The sequence below is a fragment of the Tamandua tetradactyla genome, chromosome 1, assembly GCF_023851605.1.
Source record: "Tamandua tetradactyla isolate mTamTet1 chromosome 1, mTamTet1.pri, whole genome shotgun sequence".
Taxonomy (NCBI): Eukaryota; Metazoa; Chordata; class Mammalia; order Pilosa; family Myrmecophagidae; genus Tamandua; species Tamandua tetradactyla.
The window spans coordinates 62,395,599-62,407,307 of record NC_135327.1 but is presented as its reverse complement, the minus strand read 5'-3'; the positions used below and the strand labels follow the sequence as shown (position 1 = coordinate 62,407,307).

Here is an 11,709-nt window from a genome sequence, read left to right as displayed (position 1 = left end):
CCCTCTTTCTTTGTGTATTCTTTAAAATTAACCTTAGTTGTACTCCTCAATTCTGTGCCCTCCTCCAGACCTCCCTCCCCTGTCTTTTTTTTTTTCAGTTGGCAGAACTCATTTTATTATTTCTTGTGGGTTCAGTCTCTTGTTGACAAATTCTTTCAGGACTTCTCTGTCTGTGAAACCTTTAATCTCTCCCTCAATTTTGAAGGAAAATTTGGGTGGGTACAGAATTCTTAGCTAGAAGTCTTTCTCCTTCAGGGTCTTGAATATATCATACCACTGCCCTTTTGCCTCCAGGGTGCTAGTTGAGTAGTCTGAACTCAGTCTTATTTGGTTTTCCTTGTATGTAGTAGATTGTTTTTATCTTGCCATTTTCAGGATTTTCTGCTTCTCTTCAACATTTGATAGACTGATTAGTATGTGCCTTGAGGAAAGCCTATTTAGATTTATTCTTTTTGGAGTTCTTTGGGCTTCTTTAACTTGTGTATTTATGTCTTTTATGAGGGTTGGGAAGCTTTTTCCTATTATATCCTCAACTACTATTTCTAGTCTTTTACTCCTCTCTTCACCATCTGGGACACCAATGATTCTTATATTTGTCCACTTTGTCTCATCTATCATTTCCCTGAGTTCCCATTCCATTTTTTTCCATCTCTTTTGCCATTTGCTATTTTGTGTCTTCAAAGTCAATTAGCCTGTCCTTTATGTCACTTATTCTCTCTTCTGTCTCTTCTAATCTGGTGTTGTGTGCCTCTAGTATGTTTTTTCTTTGGTCAACAGAGTCTTTAATTTCTGTGATTTCTGTTGTTTTTCTATTTATTCTTTCAAATTCCTCTTTGTGCTCTTTTACTGTCTTCTTGATCTCCTTTATGTCATTTGCTATACAACTTATTTTATTAACTTAGTGTTGTATGAGCAACTTTAACTAGTTGCTCCAATGTCTGTCTCTCCTCTGGTGTTTTAACTTGGTCATTAGACAGGGCTATATCTGTCAACATTGTGATATGCTTAGTAATCTCCTGCTGTCTTTTACGCATGTAAGCATCTTGACTGATTTACTTTGGGAGTTGATTTCTTTTAGTAGTCAAAGAACTGTGTTTGCAGGAATGTTGTACAGAAGGGAGCAGGGCATGGGGTGGAGCACTCAATATGGTGATTTGTTTCAGGGGAGTTATGGGTGCAGGTTGGGCACATTACACTGATGCTTGTGAACATGGGCACCCAGCAGCCAGGGAAGATGTAGCTGTGTAAGTGCATCAGTCTGGAGGATGTAACCCTGGTGTGTGCTGGTCTAAGGCATGGGGCCCTTTGTGCACATATGAAGGGCTGTGGCAGCAGGTTGGCATTAGGCCTTCATGTATTGGTGCAGTTATGACCCGACTGCACAGGTTGGCACTTTTTCAGACCTGGGAAATGAGGCTGAAAGTTGTGCATATGTGTGGTTCTAGTACTCTTCCTAGTCCTGCGCTCCAGTCCGTGCACTCCTGCAAGCTCTGTGGCTCCACACCTCTGTGCCAGCCTTATGCCTCTCAGTTCCTAGGTCTCTGCAACTAGGGCTGTCACAAGTCACGCAGAAGGCTCTCCCAGGTCAGTTGCACTCCCGAATTGCTGCCTCAGTCACCCTCCTTTCCTCTCTCCAAACTTTACGTGGGGCAAGGCTAATCTAGAGCCACTTTAGTCAGCCATCTTCCCAGAAGTCTAAATATTCTTAAACTCAGGCTTTCCAACCATAAAATGGGGATAATAATATTTGTTACTCTAAGGATTAAGTCATATGCATAATTTAATCATAGACATAGCATCTGACACATAATTTTGCATAACAAATGATAAGCTTTCATGCAAGCCTATAATTTCATTATATATATTTTTTGTCTACTTCAGTGAACGGAATGGAATGACTGATTTGTTTTGTTACCATGTTGTTCTACATTTCAGAGGTATATAAAGTTATTATAAATGCTGGTTTACAGAAAACGAAGCTTCAGGTACTTTATATCAAGACATAGGTTGATTTCCCATGTTTGACTGGGCACTGTGCTACCTTTCACTGATTTTTTCTTATTAGATGCTCACAAAAATTCAGTCATTTGCTGTTTTAATTTCATTTTAGTAGTGTACAAACTATGACTCAAAGTAGGGACTAGTGCTTATTTAAAGTCTCATGGTTAGATTTAGAAAAAATGATTTTAATATTTTAGAAGCATTTCATCATGATATTTTCTGCATACATATTTCCTAAATTATGACTGCTTTACACATTGAATAAGATAAAATAGATTCTCATGTGTACTAATAAAATGGTTTATGAAAAAATCAATAGGTAGGGCTTTTTGAATTTCATGACATATTGAATAGGCTATTGGGTGAGGAATGAAATATTTTTAAACAGATACAAAAGTCAACTAGCTAGAAGGAGATTTTTGTCATGGAAAGTTGTTTCATTCATGAATAATAAGAAGATAAGACTAGAAGTCCTTTGGTCAAAATTAAATAATATGTTCAAAACTAGACAAAAGAAATTATCAAATTAAGCCATTAGCCATTTGGTAACCTCATGAGGTATGTGCCCATCTAGAAAAGTAGGAATTTAAGATGGTGAAAAGTTGACTAATCTGTCAACCACCACCATTTCTGTCCTCTCATGATATGACCCCTGAAGTAGGCATTGAGCCTAAATGAGTTACTGCTTTGTGATTACTACCTTATTTGAAAATTTTGACACAATATGTGTTTATAGACATTTGTCAATAGAATTAATAAATTAAAAATTAAGCCTGTGATACACCATTTTTCCAATTTTTATCATTCTTTTACAAATAAACTGTTTCTGATTTCTGAAATTAGCATGTGTAAAAAATAGATGGAACTAAAGAGATGGTAAAACATTTTGGTACTTGAGTAATAGCATAAATTTGGGGTATAATTAATTCAGAAAATTACAAGAGATAACTTTAGGGAGGTAGCTTTGAATAAAGTCTTCTAGGACACTGTATGTAAGCAAAGGTGGGGAGATTGAATTTTATTTAGTTTGTGACATTTCAAATCCACCATAAGGTTTTTGAGCAGAGAAGAAGAATCATCTGAAACAGATTTCAAAGGATCTTTTGGCTACTGCAGAAGAAGAGATTGTTAAAAGGTAGGAATGAAAGTGGAGAGAACAGACAGGAGGAATATCAAGTGAATCAAGGTTGGTTTCAGGGAGCTAGTGAATATGACCCAAATTGGTATATATTTTGAAGTTAAAGTCATATGATTTGCTAAAGACATCAATAAGTAATGTCAGTGGAATGAAAGAATGAGATGCATAGTCTGAACAATAACAGGAAAATGGTTTCATTTAGTGAGAGGGGAATATCCAGGAAGAAATATGTTTAGTGCAGAAAATGTAAAAACTACCATTATAAATACTAATTTGACATCCAGTGATATCCATTAAGACATCAAATACATGTATTAGTTGGGGTTCTCTAGAGAAACAGAATCAACAGGGAACACTCGCAAATATGATATTTATAGAAGTGTCTCACGTGACCATGGGAACACAAAGTGCAAAATCCACAGGGCAGGCTATGAGGCCAACGATTCTGATGGAGGGTCTGGATGAACTCCACAGGAGAGGGTCACCAGCCGAGACAGGAAGAGCCTGTCTCTTCTGAATCCTCCTTAAAAGGCTTCCAATGATCAGATTAAGCATTATTCATTGCAGAAGACAATCCCCTTTGGCTGATTACAAATGGAATCATCTGTGGATGTAGCTGACATGATCATGATTTAATTCTATGAAATGTCGTCATCACAACAGACAGGCCAGCACTTGCACAACCAGACAAACAGGTACCACCACTTGGCCGATTTGACACATGAACATAACCATGACAGTCCACCCCTTGTCAGCTTGGCAGCTATATATACCACCTTAAACCATACCAAATTTCTAAATAAAAAATAAATAAATAAAACACACATTTTTTCTTTCACCTAACAATATTCAACTGTCCTGCATATAACTGGAAACACATTAAATCTCTCCAGAATAGGGTGCAAATCCTTGGGCAATATTCATTCTTAGAGTTGATATCTTACAACTTAAATAGTATAACATGATCAAAAAAGCATTACAGTCCTAATTTCTGTAACTGATCATGTGGTCGAAGTTCATATTTATCACTACATTCTTCCACTACCCATTCCATGTTTCCTTTACCCTCAGCAAGCACTTGAGCAGGCCATGTTACTTTGCCTGGTGGGGTGACCCAAACCTTCATTCTCGAAGTTTCAGAGCTATTGGCATTCCTTCCTGGATTGGTTTGTTGCAGTTTTCCATTGATTTTAATCACAGGGCATGGTAGTACTAAAAGAAGCTCTAGGGAATCTCCTATATTCCAAGAAAACTCTTCTTTATCCCCATTATGTAGTTGCAGTCCTACTTCTCCAAGATAGTCAGGGTCAATCACCACAAACAATAAGGTAATCCCCTTCTTGGCTTGTTGATCCAGTGGCATAAATAGCCCAAAGTGACAAGATGGCAGTCTCAACTTCCAGTTCAATGGAATCATTGTTGTTTATCCTGGAGGAAGCACTCTCCATTTTGGAACTAAAACCTGTAAACCAGCAGAGCTCAGGGTCACAGGGACAGGAAACAAAAACTTTCCAAATGGATCACTAGGTGTAATAATGAGTCTTGCCACTCCCATTTCCACCCCATTAGTTCCTGGACCCATGGATCCTGGCTATGGGAGAAACAGCATCATACAGCAGAAGCTGATTCAGAGCATATACAGCTTCCTGGGGAACATTACCCCAACCTTTCAAGGTATTACCACCTAGTTAGCACCGTAATTGAGTTTTCAAAAGGCCATTCCACCGTTCTATCAATCCAGCTGCTTCTGGATGATGGGAAACATGGTAAGACCAGAGAATTCCATGAGCATATGCCCATTCCCGCACTTCATTTGCTGTGAAGTGTGTCCCTTGATCAGAAACAATGTTATGTGGAATACCGTGATGATGGATAAGGCATTCTGTAAGCCCATGGATGGTAGCATTGGCAGAAGCATTGTGTGCAGGGAAAGCAAACCCATATCCAGAGTGTGTGTCTATTCCAGTTAGAACAAATCATTGCCCCTTCCATCAAGGGAGTGGTCCAATGCAACCAACCTGCCACCATGTAGCTGGTTGGTCACCTTGGGGAATGGTGCCATATCAGGGGTTGAGTGTGGGTCTCTGTTGCTGGCAGATTGGGCACTCAGCAGTGGCTGTAGCCAAGCCAGCCTTGATGAGTGGAAGTCCACGTTGCTGAGCCCATGCATAAACTCCATCCCTACCACCATGACCACATTTTTCATGAGCCCATTGGTCAATGACAGGAGTTGTTGGGGAAAGAGGCTGATCAGTATCCACAGAATGGATCATTTAATCCACTTGATTATTAAAACCTTCTTCTGCTGAAGTCACCCTCTGGTGTGCATTCACATGGGACACAACTCAGAAATGTCAATCCACATACTTCTTCCCCAGACCTCTTTGCCACCAATTTTCCAATTATGGTCTTCCCAAGTCCCTGACCATCCAGCCAAACCATTATATTAGCAAAAGCCCATAAATCAGTATACAAACGCACCTTTGACCAGTTCTCCTTCCAAGCAAAATGAACAACCAGATGCACTGCTCAAAATTCTGCACACTGGGAGGATTTCCCCTCACCACTGTCCTTTAAGGACACCCCAGAAAGGGGTTGTAGAGCTGCAGCTGTTCACGTTTGGGTGGTACCTGCATATCGTGCTGAACCATCTGTAAATCAGGCCCAAGTTTTCTCTTCTTCAGTCAATTCACTGTAAGGAACTCCCCAAGAGACCATAGCTCTGGTCTGAGAAAGAGAAGGTAATGTGGCAGGAGTGGAGACCATGGTTATTTGGGCCACTTCTTCATGTAACTTATTGGTACCTTCAGGACCTGTTCTGGCCCTATCTCGTATATACCATTTCCATTTTACAATAAGTGCTGCTGTGTATGCCCAACTTTATGGCTTGGTGGGTCAGACAACACCCAGCTCATGATAGGAAATTGGGGTCTCATGGTAACTTTGTGGTCCATGGTTAAGCTTTCAGCCTCTACTAAGACCCAGTAGCAGGCCAAAAGCTGTTTCTCAGAAGGAGAGTAGTTATTTGCCACAGATGGTAAGGCTTTGCTCCAAAATCCTAAGGGTGTGTGTTGTGAATCTCCTATAGGGGCCTGCCAAAGGCTCTAGACAGCATCTCTACTTGCCACTGACACTTCCAGCACCATTGGATCTGCTGGGTTATACAGGCCAAGTGGCAGAGCAGCTTGTACAGCAGCCTTGACTTGTCACAGAGCTTCCTCTTGTCCAGGTCTCCACTCAAAATTAGCAGCTTTTCTGGTACTCGATAAATGGGCCTCAGTAGTACACCCAAAAGAGGAATATGTTGTTGCCAAAATCCAAAAAAACCAACTAGGCATTGTGCCTCTTTTTTTGGTCATGGGAGGGGCAAGATGAAGCAACTTATCCTTCACCTTAGAAGGGATATCTTGACATGCCCCACACCACTGGACACCTAGAAATTTCACTGAGGTGGAAGGCCCCTGTATTTTTGCTGAATTTATCTCCCATCCTCTGACATACAAATGCCTTACTAGTAAGTCTAGAGTGGTTGCTACTTCTTGCTCACTAGGTCCAGTCAACATGACATCATCAATATAATGGACCAGTGTGATGTCTTCTGGGAGGGAGAAATGATCATGATCCCTGTGGACAAGATTATGACATAGAGCTGGAGAGTTGATATACCAGTGAAAGTATATTGTTGGCCTTGCCAGCTGCAAACTGTTTCTGGTGGCCCTTACTAGTAGCTATTGAGAAAAAAAGCATTTGCCAGATCAATAGCTGCATACCAGGTACCAGGGGATGTATTGATTTGCTCAAGCAATGATGCCACATGTGGAGCAGCAGCTGCAATTGGAGTTACCACCTGGTTGACCTTACAATAATCCACTGTCATTCTCCAGGACCCTTCGACTCCAGGATAGTCCAAATAGGAGAGTTGAATGGGGACGTGTTGGGAATCACCACTCCTGTTTCCTTCAAGTCCTTAAGAGTGGCAGTAATCTCTGCAATCCCTCCAGGAATACGGTATTGCTTCTGATTTGCTATTTTGCTAGAGAGGGGCAGTTCTAGTGGCTTCCACTTGGCCTTTCCCACCATAATAGCCCTCACTGCATGAGTTAGAGAGCCTATGTGGGGATTCTGCCAGTTGCTCAGTATTGCTATACCAATTATACATTCTGGAACTGGGGAAATAACTACAGAATGGGCCCACTGGACCAACTGTGAGATGGACCTGAGCTAAAACTCCATTGATCACATGGCCTCCATAAGCCCCCACTCTGACTGGTGGAGCAGAGTGACGTTTTAGGCCCCCTGGAATTAATGTCACTTCTGAACCAGTGTCTAACAATCCCCAAAATATCTGATCATTTCCTTTTCCCCAATGCACAGTTACCCTGGTAAAAGGCCGTCAGTCTCCTTGGGGAAGGCATGGAGAAAGATTAACAGTATAAATTTGTGGCAGTGTGACAGGGTTCTCCCCCAAAGGGACCGGGCCTAAGGGGCTCTGGGTCTTTAAACCATTTCAAGTCTGGAAATTGATTAAGGGGCCATGACTCTGTGTTTTGTAAATCAGGTTAGACTTCTGTTCACCTGGCCTAGAACTCTTGTTTATAAAGCTCAAACAAGAATTCTGTAGACTGCCCTTCTATTGTATTTCTAGGTACCCCATGATTTACTAGCCAATGCCACAAATCTCTGTGAGTCATATAATTTTGACTCCTGCTTTGAGTTTGCTGTCTATTATAAGAGCTACGTCTACCCTGTCTTTGGTGATTAAGTGCTGTCACCTGGCTTCTGCCAACTCAGGATCCCATCATCCCCATTGTGTTTAAGGACTCCAGCTCAGTGACAGAAGTTCCTACAGTAATATCTGACCTACAGAGAAGTGCAACCACAGAGCTTTTCAGGGATGATGGGCCTAGTCTCACAAATTTATTTCTCACTGTTCTGGTAAAAGGTGCATTCTCTGGACATTCCTGGAGTGTAAGAGCAGGCTTTGCATGATAAATCCACTCTAACATACCAATCTCTCTAAGCCTCTGGATCCCCTCATCTACATTATACCAGGGAAGTTCTGGCTTCTCAACTTTAGGTAATGTAGGCCACCTTTTGATCCATGTTTCAACCAACCATCCAAACAAACTGTTAATACCTTTTCTAACCCCTCAAGCTATAACATTGAATGCAGAATCTCTGCTTAGTGGGCCCATATCAATAAATTCAGCCTGATCCAGCCTTATATTCCTCCCACCATTATCCCACACCCTTAAAATCCGTTGCCACACATACTCCCCTGATTTTTGTCTATATAAACTGGAAAACACACACAGTTCTTTTCAAGTATAATGTACCTCCTCATGTGTAATACTCTGTAACTCACCTTTAGGGTCCTGTTCGGACTTTAGTCTAGTTATAGGTCTGGAAGAAATGAGCGGTGGTGGGGGTGGTTCGTGAAAAGAATTAGAAATATTTTCCAAGCCATTTGCTTCAGGACCTTCATTTGCAGTTTCATCTGGTGAAACAGGATTAATCACTCTAGGGCTAATCCCTTCAGGAGGAGGTTGGGTGGCCAACTCCTCAAGCCAGGCTGGAGGTGGGGCAGTTATGTCCCCAGGGCAAACTATTATAGGGTTATCTAGAGAAGACTCAGCATGACCTAGGGTTTCAACCTCATGCCCGACATTATTATCAATCCATATGTCATCATCCCATTTTTCAGGGTCCCACTCCTTTTCAATCAATGCCCTCACTTTAATGGCAGACACCATGCAAGACTGAGATTTCACTTTACATTGTTAAGTTGCTACTCTAACAATAATATTCCGAGTCTGATTTTCAGAGATCACAAGTCTACGGCTACAGGAAATAAGATTTTCCTTCAGGATACTCATAGAAACATCTACATCTGTAAGATGGCACTTAAGCTTCTTGTTTGAAGGCTTAAGCCCATCCTTCTCACTCCTTAATGTAGCCAGTGTATCTAACAACAACCAACCAACATCTCTATACCTCTTATTTCTACCAAACTCTGTAAAGGTGTCAAAAACATTATCCCCCAGAGCCTGACTTTGTACAAATGAAGCATTAGGAGAATTGAATGGTGATATTTTGACTATCTCTTTTGCTGACTCACTCCATGGATTGGGAGTGTCATTCTGATTATTGGAATCAGAGTTCTTAGTGTGTCCAGTCAGAGTAGAAAACCATTCATAAAAGCCCATTTGTAAGGTTCTGTTTCTTAAGAACCACTCCTGGTACCAAGATGTATTAGTTAGGGTTCTCTAGAGAAACAGAATCAACAGGGAACATATTTATAAAAGTGTCTCACGTGACTGTGGGAATGCAGAGTCCAAAATCTGCAGGGCAGGCTGTGAAGCCGACAATTCTGATGGAGGGTCTGGATGAACTCCACAGGAGAGGGTCACCAGCTGAGACAGGAAGAGCCTGTCTCTTCTGAATCCTCCTTAAATGGCTTCCAGAATCAGATTAAGCATTATTCATTGCAGAAGACACTTCCCTTTGGGTGATTACAAATGTAATCAGCTGTGGATGTAGCCGACATGATCATGATTTAATTCTATGAAATGTCCTCATCACAACAGACAGGCCAGCACTTGCCCAACCAGACAAACAGGTACCACCACTTGGTCAAGTTGACACATGAACCTAACCATGACAATACATAATCATAAAAATTAGAGGAGATATAGATGCTGTACATACAGAATTGGGATGCTTCAGTAGTATTAATCAGGAAAAGGAGGTAGGTTTCAGTAAAGAAAATAAGGAATTTTCAGTGAGTGAAGATAAAAACCAGGAAAATTGCCTTGTGTCCATAGTCTTACCTTAGTTATCAGTTCTGCCATCTTGAATATGTAAATTACCTTAAATGGGTCCTCAAATCTACACTATAGTAACTTTATATTAGGTGTAGCTTTTCATGGAATTCCCTACTCATCCTCTCTTGTCTTATAATTATCACTGCTTTAAAACTTACCTAAAACAAGCTTCCTCTAGAAAAATCTTGCCTAATCCTGGTTTGATTTAGATATTCCATTATGCACCCTTATTATCAGGTTAATATATTTATAATAGTACATTACATTGGTCAGCATTTGTTTGATCCATTATTAAGTATCAAATTACTGAGAGAAGGGTGAGTCATGGTGGCTCAGCAGGCAGAGTTCTCACCTGCCATACCGTAGACCCAGGTTTGATTCCTGAGGTCTGCTCATGCAAAAAAAAATAAAATTACTGAGAGAAGAGAATTATGCCTTAATCAATTCTGTAATCACAATCCTGTGTTAGTTTTGACAGAAATCGATGTTACATACACATTTTAATTGAATAAATAAAGGACAGCTTATTCTTATAAAACATTCTAAAATACACTCATTGTTTTACAAAAAAAAACTTCTAAAATCTGAAATCAATACTTATAAAAGAATATTTGGAATCAGGGAATAATGTGATGTACATTGTTCTCCTGGCCTCATGCAGAAACTACAAGAACAGAAAGTACTTTCTGTTATGTTCTTACTGTCCTACATTTTGACCATGGTGGGAAACTCACTGTTTGTTGCAACTGTAACTGTCAGTCAGTCCCTAGGCCCACCTATGTACTTCTTTCTTGCTGGCTTATCATTTATAGATGTCATTTATGCCTCTATCATTTCCCCCAAATTGATTTCAATCTTGTCCTTTGGACAAAAGATGATATATTTCCAGGCTTGTATGATCCAGCTCTTAATGGGACCCTTTCTTCTGTTGGTGATGGCCTATGACCACTATGGGGTCATCTGTAAGCCCCTACATTATTGGATTATCATGAAGCAATGGGTGTGTGTTGTGCTGACAATCGTGTCCTTGACTGGGGGATTTCTGTGCTCAGTAATTCAACTTAGCTGTCTTTATGAGATCCCATTCTGTGGTCCCAATATAATTGATCACTTTTTCTGTAACATGTATCCCTTGTTGAAATTCATTTGTTCTGATACTTATGTCATTGACCTCTTAGTGGCAGTCAATGGAGGGCTGATCTGCAGTATTGCATTTCTGTTCTTACTCATCTCCTATGGTGTCATTTTGCACTCCCTAGAGAACCTCAGTCAGGAAAGGAAAAGGAAAGCCCTCTCTATGTGTGGTTCACACATCATTATGGTTGTCTTCTTTTTTGTTCCCTGTATTTTTATGTATGCAAGACTTGCTAGAAACTTCTTTATTGACAAATCATTGCTCATGTTTTATAAAGTACTAACTGCCATGTTAAACCCTTTAATCTATACTCTGAGAAATTCAGAGATTACAAATGCTTTTAAGAAGCTCTGGAGAAGAAAAGTCATGTAAGTAGTAAATATGCATGTCATCCTTGATGGAGAGACTCAGTTAACTATAGGGAACATCTCATTGGAACTCAGAAATCACCTTAAATCTGATACACCCTTTGTTTTTCTTCAAGGCATTTATCATAACCGTAATTAAAGAATTTACTATATGTTTGGATGATTAGAATTAAAACTCTGTAAGATTTAGTTTATTGCTGTACCTAAAAAGGTGTAACACATATGTAGTGATGAGTCAATAAT

General features: G+C 40.3%; 1 pseudogene; it reads left to right on the top strand.

The window, feature by feature from the left end:
• Window positions 1-1,368: 1,368 nt before the first annotated feature.
• LOC143680734 (olfactory receptor 4A47-like) lies at window positions 1,369-11,470 on the top strand (annotated as a pseudogene).
• Window positions 11,471-11,709: the final 239 nt, after the last annotated feature.